This window comes from Pongo abelii, chromosome 13 (assembly GCF_028885655.2).
Source record: "Pongo abelii isolate AG06213 chromosome 13, NHGRI_mPonAbe1-v2.0_pri, whole genome shotgun sequence".
Lineage (NCBI taxonomy): Eukaryota > Metazoa > Chordata > Mammalia > Primates > Hominidae > Pongo > Pongo abelii.
In genome coordinates, this window is record NC_071998.2 from 35755982 (window position 1) to 35769969 (window position 13988).

At 34.4% G+C, this 13988-nt stretch overlaps 1 long non-coding RNA gene across 1 annotated transcript in view; it reads right to left on the reverse strand.

Moving 5' to 3' along the window:
- Positions 1 to 3324: 3324 nt before the first annotated feature.
- The window catches only part of LOC134759749 (uncharacterized), an 87968-nt gene continuing 77304 nt past the window's right edge, over positions 3325 to 13988 (reverse strand). The window contains exon 3 of the long non-coding RNA XR_010136461.1: positions 3325 to 4669. This is a non-coding gene — a long non-coding RNA (uncharacterized LOC134759749). The remainder of the gene's footprint in view (positions 4670 to 13988) is intronic.

The following is a 13988-nucleotide window of genomic DNA, read 5'->3' on the forward strand; positions in this document are numbered from 1 at the left end:
CTTTAAAGTTTACAAACTATTTTTTGAAGGCTAGACAATATTGAGAAGAAATGGTCAAAAACAAACACTCAGAGCTGAGAATGTTTAATGATTTTTCATAGGATTTTCCCCCTGATTGGAGATAAATAAATTATCAGGTTGATTCCTGCACAAGTAAGTTATTGTGCTTGCTAAATAGAATAAAATATATAGACTTTCCAATAACTGCAGTGAGAAAGCCAACATTAAAAAAAAAAAAACTTAGGAGAAAGAATGTCACTTCTTGTTAAAAAAAACATAGTGTTAGTAACTATACAGATCTTAATGAAAGAATCACACATGAAAAACAAATAATAAAGAGTTGAACTTCAAACAATAACTTAGGCACAGTCTTAAGAATAATCTACAGGAATATTATAAAACAATTAAGCAATGAGGCATCAGACCTCATTGGAAAAAAAAAAAAGAATTATTAGCACCCAGGGAAAAGATGAACCTACACCAAAACAGAAGCACTCCCTTAGTCTCAATCACCAAATTTTCTCACCAACATTTTCATTTTCTTTGTGAAAAAGAAAAACTAGAAAATACCAAAACTCTACCTCACAGGATAATGTATTTATGTATTACCTAGCTGTGTCACAAATGTAGTTCCTGCTGTGCAGTTTGTCTTTCCTTAGTCTCAATAGACCCTTTTGTTGTCATGAGAGGGTTTTGACTGAAAGAACTCCTTCAATTACTTTTATAGATGGATGTGAACTGGGTAGGACCTTGGAGATTGTTAACAGTTAAGATTTGGTGTCCTTAGCGGATAACGCATTTTAATCAAGTTTAATTCTTTCCAAATATTTTTAAATTATCACTAATATAATTACATTTTCTGTTCACAAAAGTCACGTGGAATAGGTTTGTGAGACATTAATTCTACTTTACAATAATGCTATTAAATGACTTATTCAAGCTCATTCAATTTGTTATAACTTATTCTATATTAAATACTATACACCTAGAACTAGTTTCAAATTTAGAACATTTTGCTTTAGTTTATACCACACTGAAGGACTAAAAAGGTGAAAGCAATTTAATAGCTTTCACTCTTTCATTTAATTTTAAATGTCACTGTTCTCAATACCAGGCCAAATTCTAGTAATTTTTTTTTAATTCCAGTGCCTAAATCTCCTGAATTTCATTTCAGATCATATTTTGCATAAAATAATACAAACCCAAGAATAATCAATGTAATTTACATGTTCAAATGTCAATATGCACCCCTGATTTTCCCAGTTGACTTATCAGAAAAAGGTTTAGGGAAATACCATTATGTACCCACCAAAATGCCTAAAATGTTATTAAAAGTAATGGCCAAAACCACAATTACTTTTCACGAACCTAATATTAACTGAAAAATTCAATTGTTGATAAAAACATCCAGCATCTACACTGTTCCTAAAAGTCATTTTGGAAAACTGAATAGCATTTGCTAAAGCTGAAAAAGCAATTTACTTCTTGCTGCATATGTAATAGAAACACATACACACGAGCACCAAGAGACATGTACAAGAAACTTCATAGTTCTGCTCATGATAGCCTCACACTAGAAGCAACCCAAATATTTAAGTGTGACCCACAAGCCAAATCCACCCACTGCTTATTTTGTAAATTTTCTTGACACAGTCACACCTCTTCACTTACAATTGTCTATGGTTGCTGTCATTCTACAGCGTTAAAGTTGAGTAATTGCAGGAAAAAAAATGTCCTGTAATGCCTAAAATGCTTCCTATCTTGCTATTTACAGAAGAAGTCTGATAACCCCTGATATTAGCTTAAACATTTTTTGGCATAGTCATACAGTGAATACTATACAGCAGTGAAAACAAATGAACCACAACTACATGCAATAATATTGATAAATCTCACACAGATAATGTTGAGTGAAGACAGAAGATAGAAACTATACATACTGTATAATTCCATTTATGTAAATTTCAGAACATGGAAAAACTTATCTTTGGTGACATTGAATACCTCTGGGGAAAGAAAGGCAATAGTGATTGAAAGGGATGTGAAGGAGTTTCTGGATGATGAAAATATTGTTAATTTAAGTGTTGTTAGAAACATTTTTAAATAATTCATTTAGATGTTCATTTATATTTTGTGTACTTTTTTCAATCTATATTATACTTTTCTATAAAAGCATAAAATTTTAAATACAAATTTTACACAAATGTAACCAAATGGAGAAAAATGTATAGGCCTTTTTTTGTAGGAGAAGTAATTGCTCAGCTACCCAGGGTAGGAAATGGGAATCAGATCCCCACCTCCACAGGGATATGGTAGGCAGAATAATGAAATCACTTCCCTAATGATGTTCACATCCTAAAACCTGGAACCTATAAATATGCTAGCTTACAGGGAAAAGGGAACTTTACAGATATTATTAAGGATAAGGACCCAATGTAATCATGCAAACCTTTAAGTGAAGAACACTTCTCAGCTACAGTCAAAAACCCAGAGGGGTGGCAAGGAAAGAAGAAGTCAATCTACTGTTTCTGCCTTTGAAGGTGGAGGAAGGGGACCTTAAGTCAACAAATGTGAGTAGCCTAAAGAGGCTGGAAAAGGTAAGGAAACATCCTCTATTACAGCCTCGAGAAAGGAATTCAGCCCTACTGACATCGTAGTTTTATTTCAGGGAGAACCATGTTGGGATTATAACATGCAAAACTGTAAGATAATAAATGTATATGATTTAAACCATGAAGTTTGCAGTAAATTATTAGAGGAATGATAGAAAATTAGGTCTTGAGGCTAATAGGGGTGGTAGGAGAAGGGTCTGAGGAGAACAGCAGTGCCACTATAGGTTTTTCATGAAAAAAGAGAACTAATCTTTCCAAGCAGCAGTTGGGGGCTACTTTCACTGATTGAAAAGACTTGACAGGATTTAGAGGTTAAAAATCCCCAGCCTCATTGTGATCTGTATGAATGTCTCCAGCCTAATTTTCAGGATCTCATTTCTTCCCAATAAATGCCTTAACTTTTTTATTCTTATACTTTAAGTTTTAGGGTACATGTGCACAACGTGCAGGTTAGTTACATATGCATGCATGTGCCATGTTGGTGTGCTGCACCCAGTAACTGGTCATTTAACATTAGGTATATCTCCAAATGCTATCCCTCCCCCTTCCCCCCACCCCACAACAGGCCCCAGTGTGTGATGTTCCCCTTCCTGTGTCCATGTGTTCTCATTGTTCAATTCCCACCTATGAGTGAGAACATGCGGTGTTTGGTTTTTTGTCCTTGCAATAGTTTGCTGAGAATGATGGATTATAAATCATGCTGCTATAAAGACACATGCACACGTATGTTTATTGCGGCACTATTCACAATAGCAAAGACTTGGAACCAACCCAAATGTCCAACAATGATAGACTGGATTAAGAAAATGTGGCACATATACACCATGGAATACTATGCAGCCATAAAAAATGATGAGTTCATGTCCTTTGTAGGGACATGGATGAAGCTGGAAATGCCTTAACTTTAATAGAAGACAACCTGAAAGGTTGAGTATTCAACTGGTGTTATAATACAGTTACTTGCAGAATGAGATTCTAGGTTTGGTTTTCAGAAATCTCAGCCCTGTAGTTTCAGAAGATAAGAATTTCACTTAGGACAGACACAGAAGTTTTTATATAATTTATGTGGAACTTGAGCTAAAACTTTGAAGCCTTAAGCTCATCCTTCTCTTTCCCCACTTTCTCTAGAGCAGTTAGAAGCAACCAGTTATCCCATCATACTTCTTAGTTTGGATAAAATCTTCTAAGGTAGCCAATACATGATCACCCAGAAACTCACCTTCTCTAGGCACTTGATTTGGAGTATCAAATGGCAATATTTTGCACATGTCTTTTGCCACATTTTGTCATAAACAGCAAATGCCCTCTGTACCACTGAAAACAGTGTCATAAATATAAATCTAATTGGATTAGAGAACCAATTCCAAAAAATCAGGGGCAAATTCAGAAACCTCATCCTTAAGGTACTGTCCTCTAGAATCACTTCTAGTACCAAAATTTATATCAGTAATGGTTCAGTGAGAAAAGCAGAACCAGTAGAAAATGTACATTAAGAGACTTATTACAAGAAACTGGATTATACATTGGTGAGGGATAATGAGGCAAGTCCAAAATCTATAGAGAAGGCCCATCAGGAAGGACACGCTGGAAATGACAGCCATGGGCTGAAGCTGCTGTCCAAAACTGAATTTCTTTTTCTTTTGGGGAAAACTTAGCTCTGGTTTTAAAGACTTTCAATGAATTGAATCAGGCCCATCTACATTATCTGGCATAATTCCCCTTACTTGAAGTCAATAGATAATGTACTTTATTCACATCTTCAAAATACTGTGACAGCAACATCTAGATGAGTGTTTGATTGAATTCACTATAGCTTAGCCAAGTTGACACATCAAAAAGGCCATCACAAGGCATATGCTCAAGTAATAGTAGCAGATTGCCAAACTGCCTTCTTGGGATGGAGCAAGAAACTGTAAACCCTTTGTATACTACTTCATTCTTGAGTGCTCCATTACAGTTCAGAGTCAGGGATAGATCTCTACATAGTAGAGAGTTCATTGAAAACCATCATGTTCACTCTTTCTTCTCTTCCTTTGTCCCTCAAATGGTCAGCCTTCCTGCAAATAAATGTTGAAGAAATACTTTTAAAATATGGATTTGAAGGGACACCAAGTTACTAGACTTTCCAAAATGTACACATATCTCAATCTGGCCATGATTCTAACTGACAGATGCTCCCTTAATTGGTCACACAGAAAGCAAAGCTACTTGTAAAACAACTGGCCAAAACTTAGGTAAATGATATGTTAGTCATCTCAGATTGCCATAACAGAAAATCATAGACTAGGTTGATTTAAAAACAGGAATTAATTTTTACACACTTCTGGAGGCTGGAAGTTTCAGATCAAAACTGTCTGCAGGTTTGGTGTCTCCTGAGGTTCCCTTCTTGGTTTGTGGATGGCCACCTTATTTCTGCCTCCTCATATGGCCTTTTCTCTGTGTGTATGCATATCTGGTGTCAATCTGTGTGTCTAAATTTCCTCTTATAAGAAAACCATCTGGATGCATTGGTTCATACCTGTAATCCCAACAATTTGGGAGTTCGAGGCAGGAAAATCACTTTAGCCCAGAATTTTGAGACTAGCCTGGGTAATATAGAGAGACCCCCATCTCTACAAAATATAAAAATAAGTTAGCTGTGTATGGTGGCATGTGCCTGGGTCCCAGCTACTCAAGAGGCTGAGGTGGGAGAATCACTTGAGTCTGGAGGGTTGATGCTGCAGTGAGCTGTGGTCATGCCACTGCACTCCAGCCTGGACCCTTTCTAAAAATGAAGAAGAAGAAAGAAGAAAGAAGAAGAAAGAGAAAGAAAGAAAGAAAGAAAGAAAGAAAGAAAGAAAGAAAGAAAGAAAGAAAGAAAGAAAGAAAGAAAGAAAGAAAGAAAGAAAGAAAGAAAGAAAGAAAGAAAGAAAGAAAGAAAGAGAAAGAAAGAAAGGAAGGAAGGAAGGAAGGAAGGAAGGAAGAAAGAAAGAGAAAGAAAGAAAGAAAGAAAGAAAGAAAGAAAGAAAGAAAGAAAGAAAGAAAGAAAGAAGGAAAGAAAGAAAGAAAGGAGAAGAAGAGGAAGAGGAAGAGGAAGAGGAAGAAGAAGAAGAAGAAGCAGAAGCAGCAGCAGCAACAGCAGAAACAAGAAGCAGAAAAAAGAAAATCAGATTGAATTAGTGACCACCCTCCTAACTGCCTCACCCCTTTAGAGCTAATATCTCCAAATACAGTCATATTTTGAGGTGCTGGGTATTAGGCCTTAAATATATATGAATTTTGGGGGTGCACACAGTTTAGCCTATAATCTGATTCTTAAATTTATGATTTATAATTCATAAATCAGCAGGTTAGGCATTTAGGGTGTTGATATATGCCCATCCACTTACTTGAAGGGAAAGAAAGTATTTATAATCTAGGGTAAAATGTGTAACATTCATGGTACCATTATAGTTCAAATAAAATTTAAAAACTAATTCCTAGAACTAGTTCATAAATATGAATTCTTTGGATTCAAATGGGAACTTCAAAACAAAATCCAAAACGGATTTCTTGTTTTGACTCAAAATTCTGAAACGTACCTCATTTACACTTGTCATTATGCAAAGCACACATTCATTACAAATTATGCATATATCATTATTCAAGAAGAAAGCAATAAGATACCCAGAAAGGATCAAAACCAAAAGCTCATTTTAATCATTCTTGGTCACATACCAGTACCACTGTTTATACTGATCAACAAATAGGAGGATGCTGGGTAATACCTTCTGTATAAACAAAGTGAATTGTAAATAGTGTGAATGTGATCTGAGGCCTATTGTAAACAGATTATCATTCAGCAATTAAATCCAGGATTTCTGTGATTCCTATTTTGTCTAACTTTTTTCCTTTAGTAAGAATTCACAATATATTTAATAAGCACTCAAATGCATTGAAGTGAATTCAAATATTTATTGGAAATGTAAAAATTTTCCTTGTTCCATAAGGTATTTAATACACGTGTTTATTTACTTGATGTAATTAAATATAAAGTAAGTTAAAAGCCCTCATTAAAACTCAGGTTGAAACTGAGCCACCCCTTCTTTGAGAAAAATCTTCTTTAAAACAATATATTAATAATGGAAAAAACTGTGAGAAGGGGGGAGAAGAGGAGAAGAAAAAATATATGGCAACTCTCTATCCTTTTTACTCAATTGTTCTAGAAACCTAAAACTGTTCTTAAGAAGTTTATTAATATATATTTAAATATCAGATTGTATTTATTGCAAGGACTCACTGATGACAAGGGAATGCTGACATACAATGATAAATTCTAAGATATATTCTAGTAAGACTATAGATTTAAATATAAATAAAAAATCTTAGGGCCCCAATTTTAAAAGAATGATCAAATACTTACACAAGGGACCATGAATTAGACTGCCATCATATTTCCCAAAAGCAACATACAAAGCAAAGTAATAATAAAAAGGCATTTTCAACAAACTCAAGGTATAAAAGTATGAATAAAATATTTTATACCCTTCAAGTATCAAGCTATAGAAAACAGATTTTAAATTGCAAGAGTTTTAAAAATTCTGTACCCATAAGCCATTCTTTAGGAATCTACTGGAAGATAAACCTCAATAACCAAAAGTTGACTGACATACAAATTCAAGAGATATATCTAAAGCAAAATAATGTTGGAAAGCTAAAAGATGGGCAATAATATAGCAAATAAATAAAAACAATAAGAAATCAGGGATAATAATACTGATAACAAAGTAGAAATTAAACCAAAAATAAAATGATTAAATGCAAAAAGTACTTCTAGCACTAAAAATCACAATTCAAAATATGAGGTAACAACACTGAATACCTATGCAAATATTGATGCAATGTCTACACAACATTAAATAATATACCAATCTTTAAAGAGCAAAAAGTTACAAAGCATAAAAAAGATATAAATACAAACACATTAATAATAGGAAAATGTAATATGTCACACTCATTAACAAAGAGATCAAGGGGAAGGGTTGGATATGAATAATATAAATAATATAAAAATGAATACTTAAAAATTTTTATATGTTCATAAAAGAAAATGCACTGTTGTTTCAAGCACTTATGGAACATTTACAAAAGATTACACATTAAATCACAAAGAAGATATTAGTAAGTTCTGTAAAATAGAAATATTAATGTAAAATTCACAGATCCCCAAACATATGATAAATTATTTCAGAAAATAAGTGAAACCATCTTATCAGCCAGAAATTATTTTTATTTAAAAATCTCCTCTGAGCAAAGAGAATTATATGCCAAAACGACAGATTTTTCCAAAAATATCATAGTTAAAACACTGGAAATGAGGATCTGTGAGACACATTTAAAGCAAGGATGAGAAAAAAATCTACAGCCTTTATTACTTTGACCAATAAAAATGAAAGATAAAAGTAAATGAGGTAAATTTGAAGCTCACAGAGGTAGAATAAAAACAAGAAAATAAACCAAATGAAGACATGAGATAAGAAATATATAGATAAAATCAGAAATTAATATGACAGAGAATAGAAAATTGACTTCAAATAACCATTTTTAGAAGAAATGGATGAACCAAAATAAAATGAGAAATCATAAATATTGAAATGAGAAATTATAACAAGAAACAATAATTTAAACATAATATGTTTATAAGAAGCTACTTTGTAACCTTGACATAATTAATTTGAATATATAAAGCGAAAAGATAAGTTCTTGAAGAACTAGCATTTACTAAACTTGACCACATCAAAAAAAGAAGGCATAACTTGGATATTTTCCCAGGAAGAAACAGTAAGTTTTCAAAGAACTACCTGACCATGCAGTACCAAAAAAGATGACTCAAAAGCAAACTTCTACAAACTTTCAAAAATTAGATAGTCTCAATGCTACATAAATTGTTCCAGAACATTTAAAATACAGAAAATCAAGTAAAATATTGATAAAATACTATAAAAAACAAAATTGCAGATCAGTATAATGTCTGGATATTGATGTAAAATTCTAACTAAAATATTAGCAATCAAAATACAATACGACTTTAAGAAAATAAAATTTAATCCATAAATGCAAACTGACTCAATATTGAATATCATTAATAATGACAGACCATTAATATAATACAGTATCTTAAAGACCTAAGGGAGAAAGTAATTTAATCATCTGTAGAGATGCTTTAAATCCTTTGACAAAATTCAACACCAGTGTCTGATAAAATATTCAACAAAATAACAATAAAAGTATGTTTATTCACATGATAAAATATATCAAAAGCCAGCATCTTACTAAGACAAAACCCTAGAAGCATTTCCATTAACACAAAAAACAAGATAACGGTTGACCACCGTCTCCACTACTATGCAACATTGAAATGTATGTGTTAACCAAGGCAACTAAGCAAAAGAAGTCAATTAAAGGCATAAAAAATGGTAAAGCGGAAGTAAAACTAACTCTGTTAGCAGAGGGTATGGTTACAAAAGCCTTTAGAGAATCATTAACAATAGTAACTCAAACTATAAAAGAATTTGATAAACTAGCAGGCTTTAAAATTGTCATAAAGAAATCAACAACAGCCAGGTCACAACAGCCAAGTGAAAATAGAATAAGAACCTCCAAAAATTATCTCCTCATAAAAACAAAATGTTTGACCAAAAAATGTCAAAATACACCTTTTCAGAACTCTGGGCATTAAAGTTTTGCGGCAATCTATGAAATATGTACTCAAGAAAAACAACTCACCGGTGACATCTGTGGTGTTTTAACTTAACCCAATCCCATCCCCTGCTCTTCAATTCCACAGTAGCATTGAAAAATTACAAGCTGCATTTTTTATACTTTAAAGATAGAACACAGCTGGACCTTTCAAAACCCCATTAACAGAGAACTTTTATTATTTGACCTATCTGGACCTGGTTTGGACTTCTCCCAGTACAAAAAGCTCTTTTTCCGCAGATGAGAAGGTGTTGCTGAAAACAATTTCAGGCAAGTGATTAACTTTGCAGCTGCCTAAAGTAGTTGATAACAATTGAGAGAAATAATAGACTAACCAAAAAGCTTGAAAAGGAAAAGGCTGGGGATTAAAATCTCCATAGGGGTTTTGAAAGCTCTGACATGTCCCTGGCAATCTAGAAGTCCACATCCATGTCCAGAGCTGTGTGCAGTTTTGCGTATGCACAGTCAGGAAAGACATGCAGAGGCTGCTCAAGAGGCTGTATGCAAGCAGCAAATGTGGATTAAACAAGATACCAAGAGTTTCACTGAGTGTTAAATTCATGCCCTAAAGTGCACAGAGAGCCACTTGGCAAAGACTGGGAGACTTATTGGTTTCAGGAACTCAAAAAAATTTCTTTCCAATTACCAACTCACAACTAAGCTAACAAAGCAGAGACTTCAGGTTTACACATGATGAAGAATACAGACTTTATAGAATCAATTTAGAAAAGTCACACACACACACAAGAACTACTACTGAAATTGTCTTTGCAGAATTACGACAGTAAGGGAAATCTGACATACTTGATTCCATCTTGCTTCTGACTCCCAAGCTGTTCTTGGTCATTCCTGAGCATAGACCAAGCTAACTTGGGGAGGAATTTAGTTCATAGTTTTACATTAAAGCAAAGATGATAATAGCCCTTCCCAAAACCAAACTGCCTTTGTAAAACTAACAAAAGCCTACAATGTTTGGATTATAAGAGTGGCTTGAATTCTGATAAAATAGCTATAGTTTCTATAATGTCTTACTGCTCAGAGATCATGTGGCCAGTAAGCACAAGATTTGTGACTTTCTGAATTGCTCCTGTAGATAGCATCACTATTGAAGAACCTAAGATTGGTTTTTTGACATATCTTTCAGAATGACCCCACCCAGACTCACGACTTATGACTCCACTGATCCTGTGGCTCCAACCAAAGGTGGAACCAGCACAGGAGGAACATTTTCAACACCCCTATAGTTTTAGCCCCCAACGAATCAGCAGCAACCATTCCGTTTTCCACACCTCTATAATTTCATTCCTTAACCAATAAGCAGCACCCATTTCCTAGCTCCCTGTCCACCAAATTGTCGATAAAAACTTTACACTCCAATCCTTCAGGAAGACTAATTTGAGTCATAACTCCAATTCTCCCATATGGGCCCACAATATGTCAATTAAACTCTCTACTGCAATGCCATAGCCTCAGTGGACTGATTTTTGTATGTGCTGTGAGCAGGAGGAAACTGCTAGGCAATTACACTACAACAAACAATAACAAAAAAACCTTGGGAGAGGTGAAATCTGATTTTCAGAACTCTTACATTATATTATTTATAATATCAATTTTTCAACAAATTATGAGAAATGCAAAGAAATAAGAAACAACAGTCCATACTCAGGAAAATAGTTATTTGAAATTGTTCCTGAAACCCAGACATTGAATTTAGTCAAAGGGACATTTGGAATCTTTCAGGCTGAAATTAAAGGCCATTAGACAGTAACTCAAATCCACATGAAGAAACAGAGTCCCAGTAAAAGTAACAAGATCAGCATGGAAATTAAAAACTTAAAAACATTATAAATCCAATTAGACTTGATGTAAATCTACAGAGCCCTCTGATACACCCTACAGATTAGGGTGGCTGTTGTGAGTGGTGTGAAGTGAGGTCTGAGAGACGACAGCAGGACCCACATCCAGATGAGGTCTTATAGGCCAAGGTAAAGATTGGATTTTATTCTGAACAGAATGGAATGAAATTATGTAGGATCTTTCTGCCTATTGTATGTAAGTGCATCAGGACAGGGGATGTAGGGTGAGAGGGACACTGGAAGAAAAGATACCAACTGGTTGCAGAGGTCTGGATGAAAATTGATGGTGGCTTGGACCAAAGTTTTAGCAATAGAGATCAGAAGAAGTGGCAGGATTTGGGACATATTTTCGAGGTATAGCAAACAGGATTTGCTGAGAAATTAGATATAAATTATGTAGGAAGAAAAGAATCATAAATAACTCCTAGGATTTTGGCCTGAGCAATTGAATGGATGATGATTATGCCCCTGGTGGAGCTTGTGGGGGAACATATTTGCAGACAGATATATTGACAATTCAATTTTGATTACATATGTTTGATATGGCACTTGAAGGAAAGTGTTTTGTAATTCGCTTACTTTATTAGTCATATATTCTTTTGTCTCCTGATTAACAGGTTCCCTTGGCAAACCATTAACCAAACTAGTAATACCTATCAATAGTAAGCTAATCCACAAAATAGTGACTGTGCAGTAAGCTGAATCCTACATCAACAAAAGCCAGAAGTTCAAGTTGAAATATGAACCACATCCAATTGTCAGGAGGCCACGTTCAACAAATGCTGTTGAGGTGAATTACTGAATAATATTAAGAGAAATATCCCATGAATTGCAAATAAGCTGATCATGCCCAAGTGGCTGAATAATTGCTCACACCCTCAATCATATGGAATATGGAATTTATGGCCAACTATGTTTGAAACATTCTTGAAGACAGATATCTATTGTTCCTGCACAATTTTCCAGATAAAAATGAAATTGGTTCACATGGTTTCCTTTGAAGGTATTCCTTGATCCTCCCCCACTACACAAGTTGGGTGAAATGTCCTTTTCTTATGTGATCCATAGCACTCTCACCATCACATTTAGTTCACTTACTGTTTACTGTCTGCTGTCCCACTAGATTGGGAATCAGTTGAGAGCAAGAGTCGTGCCTACTCTCTATCACACCCCAAGGCCATCCAAACAGCATCCAAAGAAGAGGATGTTGGCTCCCAGGTATTAAACATTTCTATCCCATGGGAAAAGCTATCCCTGCAGTAGAAAACAGTCTTTCAAATCACTTAGCTGGAGAGAAAAAAGCAAAAACCCTTTCAGCTAACCAAATCAGTCCTTTTATTCTGTTTGTATAGATATATAAAACAATTTGATTAAACATAACATACCTGGGAGGTTTTCCTATTATGAAACAATTCACTGGTCATATTGATTTCAAAATTCAAGGTATATTTCTCATTGTGTTTAATTAATATATTGATTATTCCCTGAAAGATTAATTCATTTTGAAAGGGTTGACAAGCCTAGGTTCTGATTTCATAGGCAATAGTGAATACTCCTTTGTGTAGACACTTTGGGAGGTAGCCAGTTGCCTTCTCCTGGTAACAAACTTGAACTCATTGCATTTCATTTAATTCAAACTCCAACCCTATGACTTGGCATTTTGTGGTTTGTTTCATTACTGATTTACTAATAGCAAAATATGTCCTTGTTAACGGTTGGTCAAAAACAACCATTATTTTCCTTTAATTATTTGTTTTTAAAAGATGTATTGCCTTAGTAATTTCAATATGAATTGAGCCAAAAATGTATCCTTTGAAAAGCATTTTCAATTTTATTACAAAATTTAATGAGAAAATTCTATTTTATATGATACCAACTCCATTTACAAAAAGCTTTTCTGGAAAATAAGCATTCCATGAAATAATTAATACTTACAATACATTGACTGGATTTATAATGGTACCTACTTTTCAATTGTAATATAATATTTATAATAAAATAATAGTAGCCAAAGCTTGTCTCTTCTATTGACTGTGTTGCTTTACATGCAGATGGGTTAGTTCTTTTTAGACATCTCCTTTTGGATCATGTTTGTAGACCTTAGAAGTATGCCACGTCATAAAATGAATAACATCAAAACTGAGGACCTCTCCCTCTGCCATTGTTTCATGCTGCATTCTACCCATCCCAATTCTCCACCATACACATGTTCAGTCAGGCACACACACACACACACACACACACACACAAACACACACACACAACTGGTTTCTTCATCTCTGACAGGCTACAAAATTACATCAGATAATAAGCATGTTGTTAAATGTGTAAGCATATACCTCTACTCTACTCTTGCTCTCTGGATGATTAACTGAATTCAACTGTGATCACAAATGTCTAAACTGTGATATTCCTAGCTATCTCACAAAGCAGCCTGGGCTAAGTGGAGTTGGATGACATTAGTGGATAATCATCTCTCAATGCTCTTTTCTAAGAAGAGAATATTTGGAATGGGTGTTAAGCCAGAAAGATTAATCTGCAAATGATTGCAGCAGTTACTTTTCCTTTAAGGGAGCTGGTTAAAAGGGATTCTAGCCAGAATTTTCTCAGACACTTTCAAACACACTAAAGGAGTTAACTTTGTATTTCCCCAATGATTTTTCTTGAAGGAGTTCATTTCCCTTAATCCATTTTCTTAATCACACCTCACCTCCCAAACTACTGCCTGTTTTGAATAAGATATTAAAAAGCTAACCAGTAGTGCCTAAGAAGTGCATGAGCTCCCTCTCGTGGGTCTTGGAAG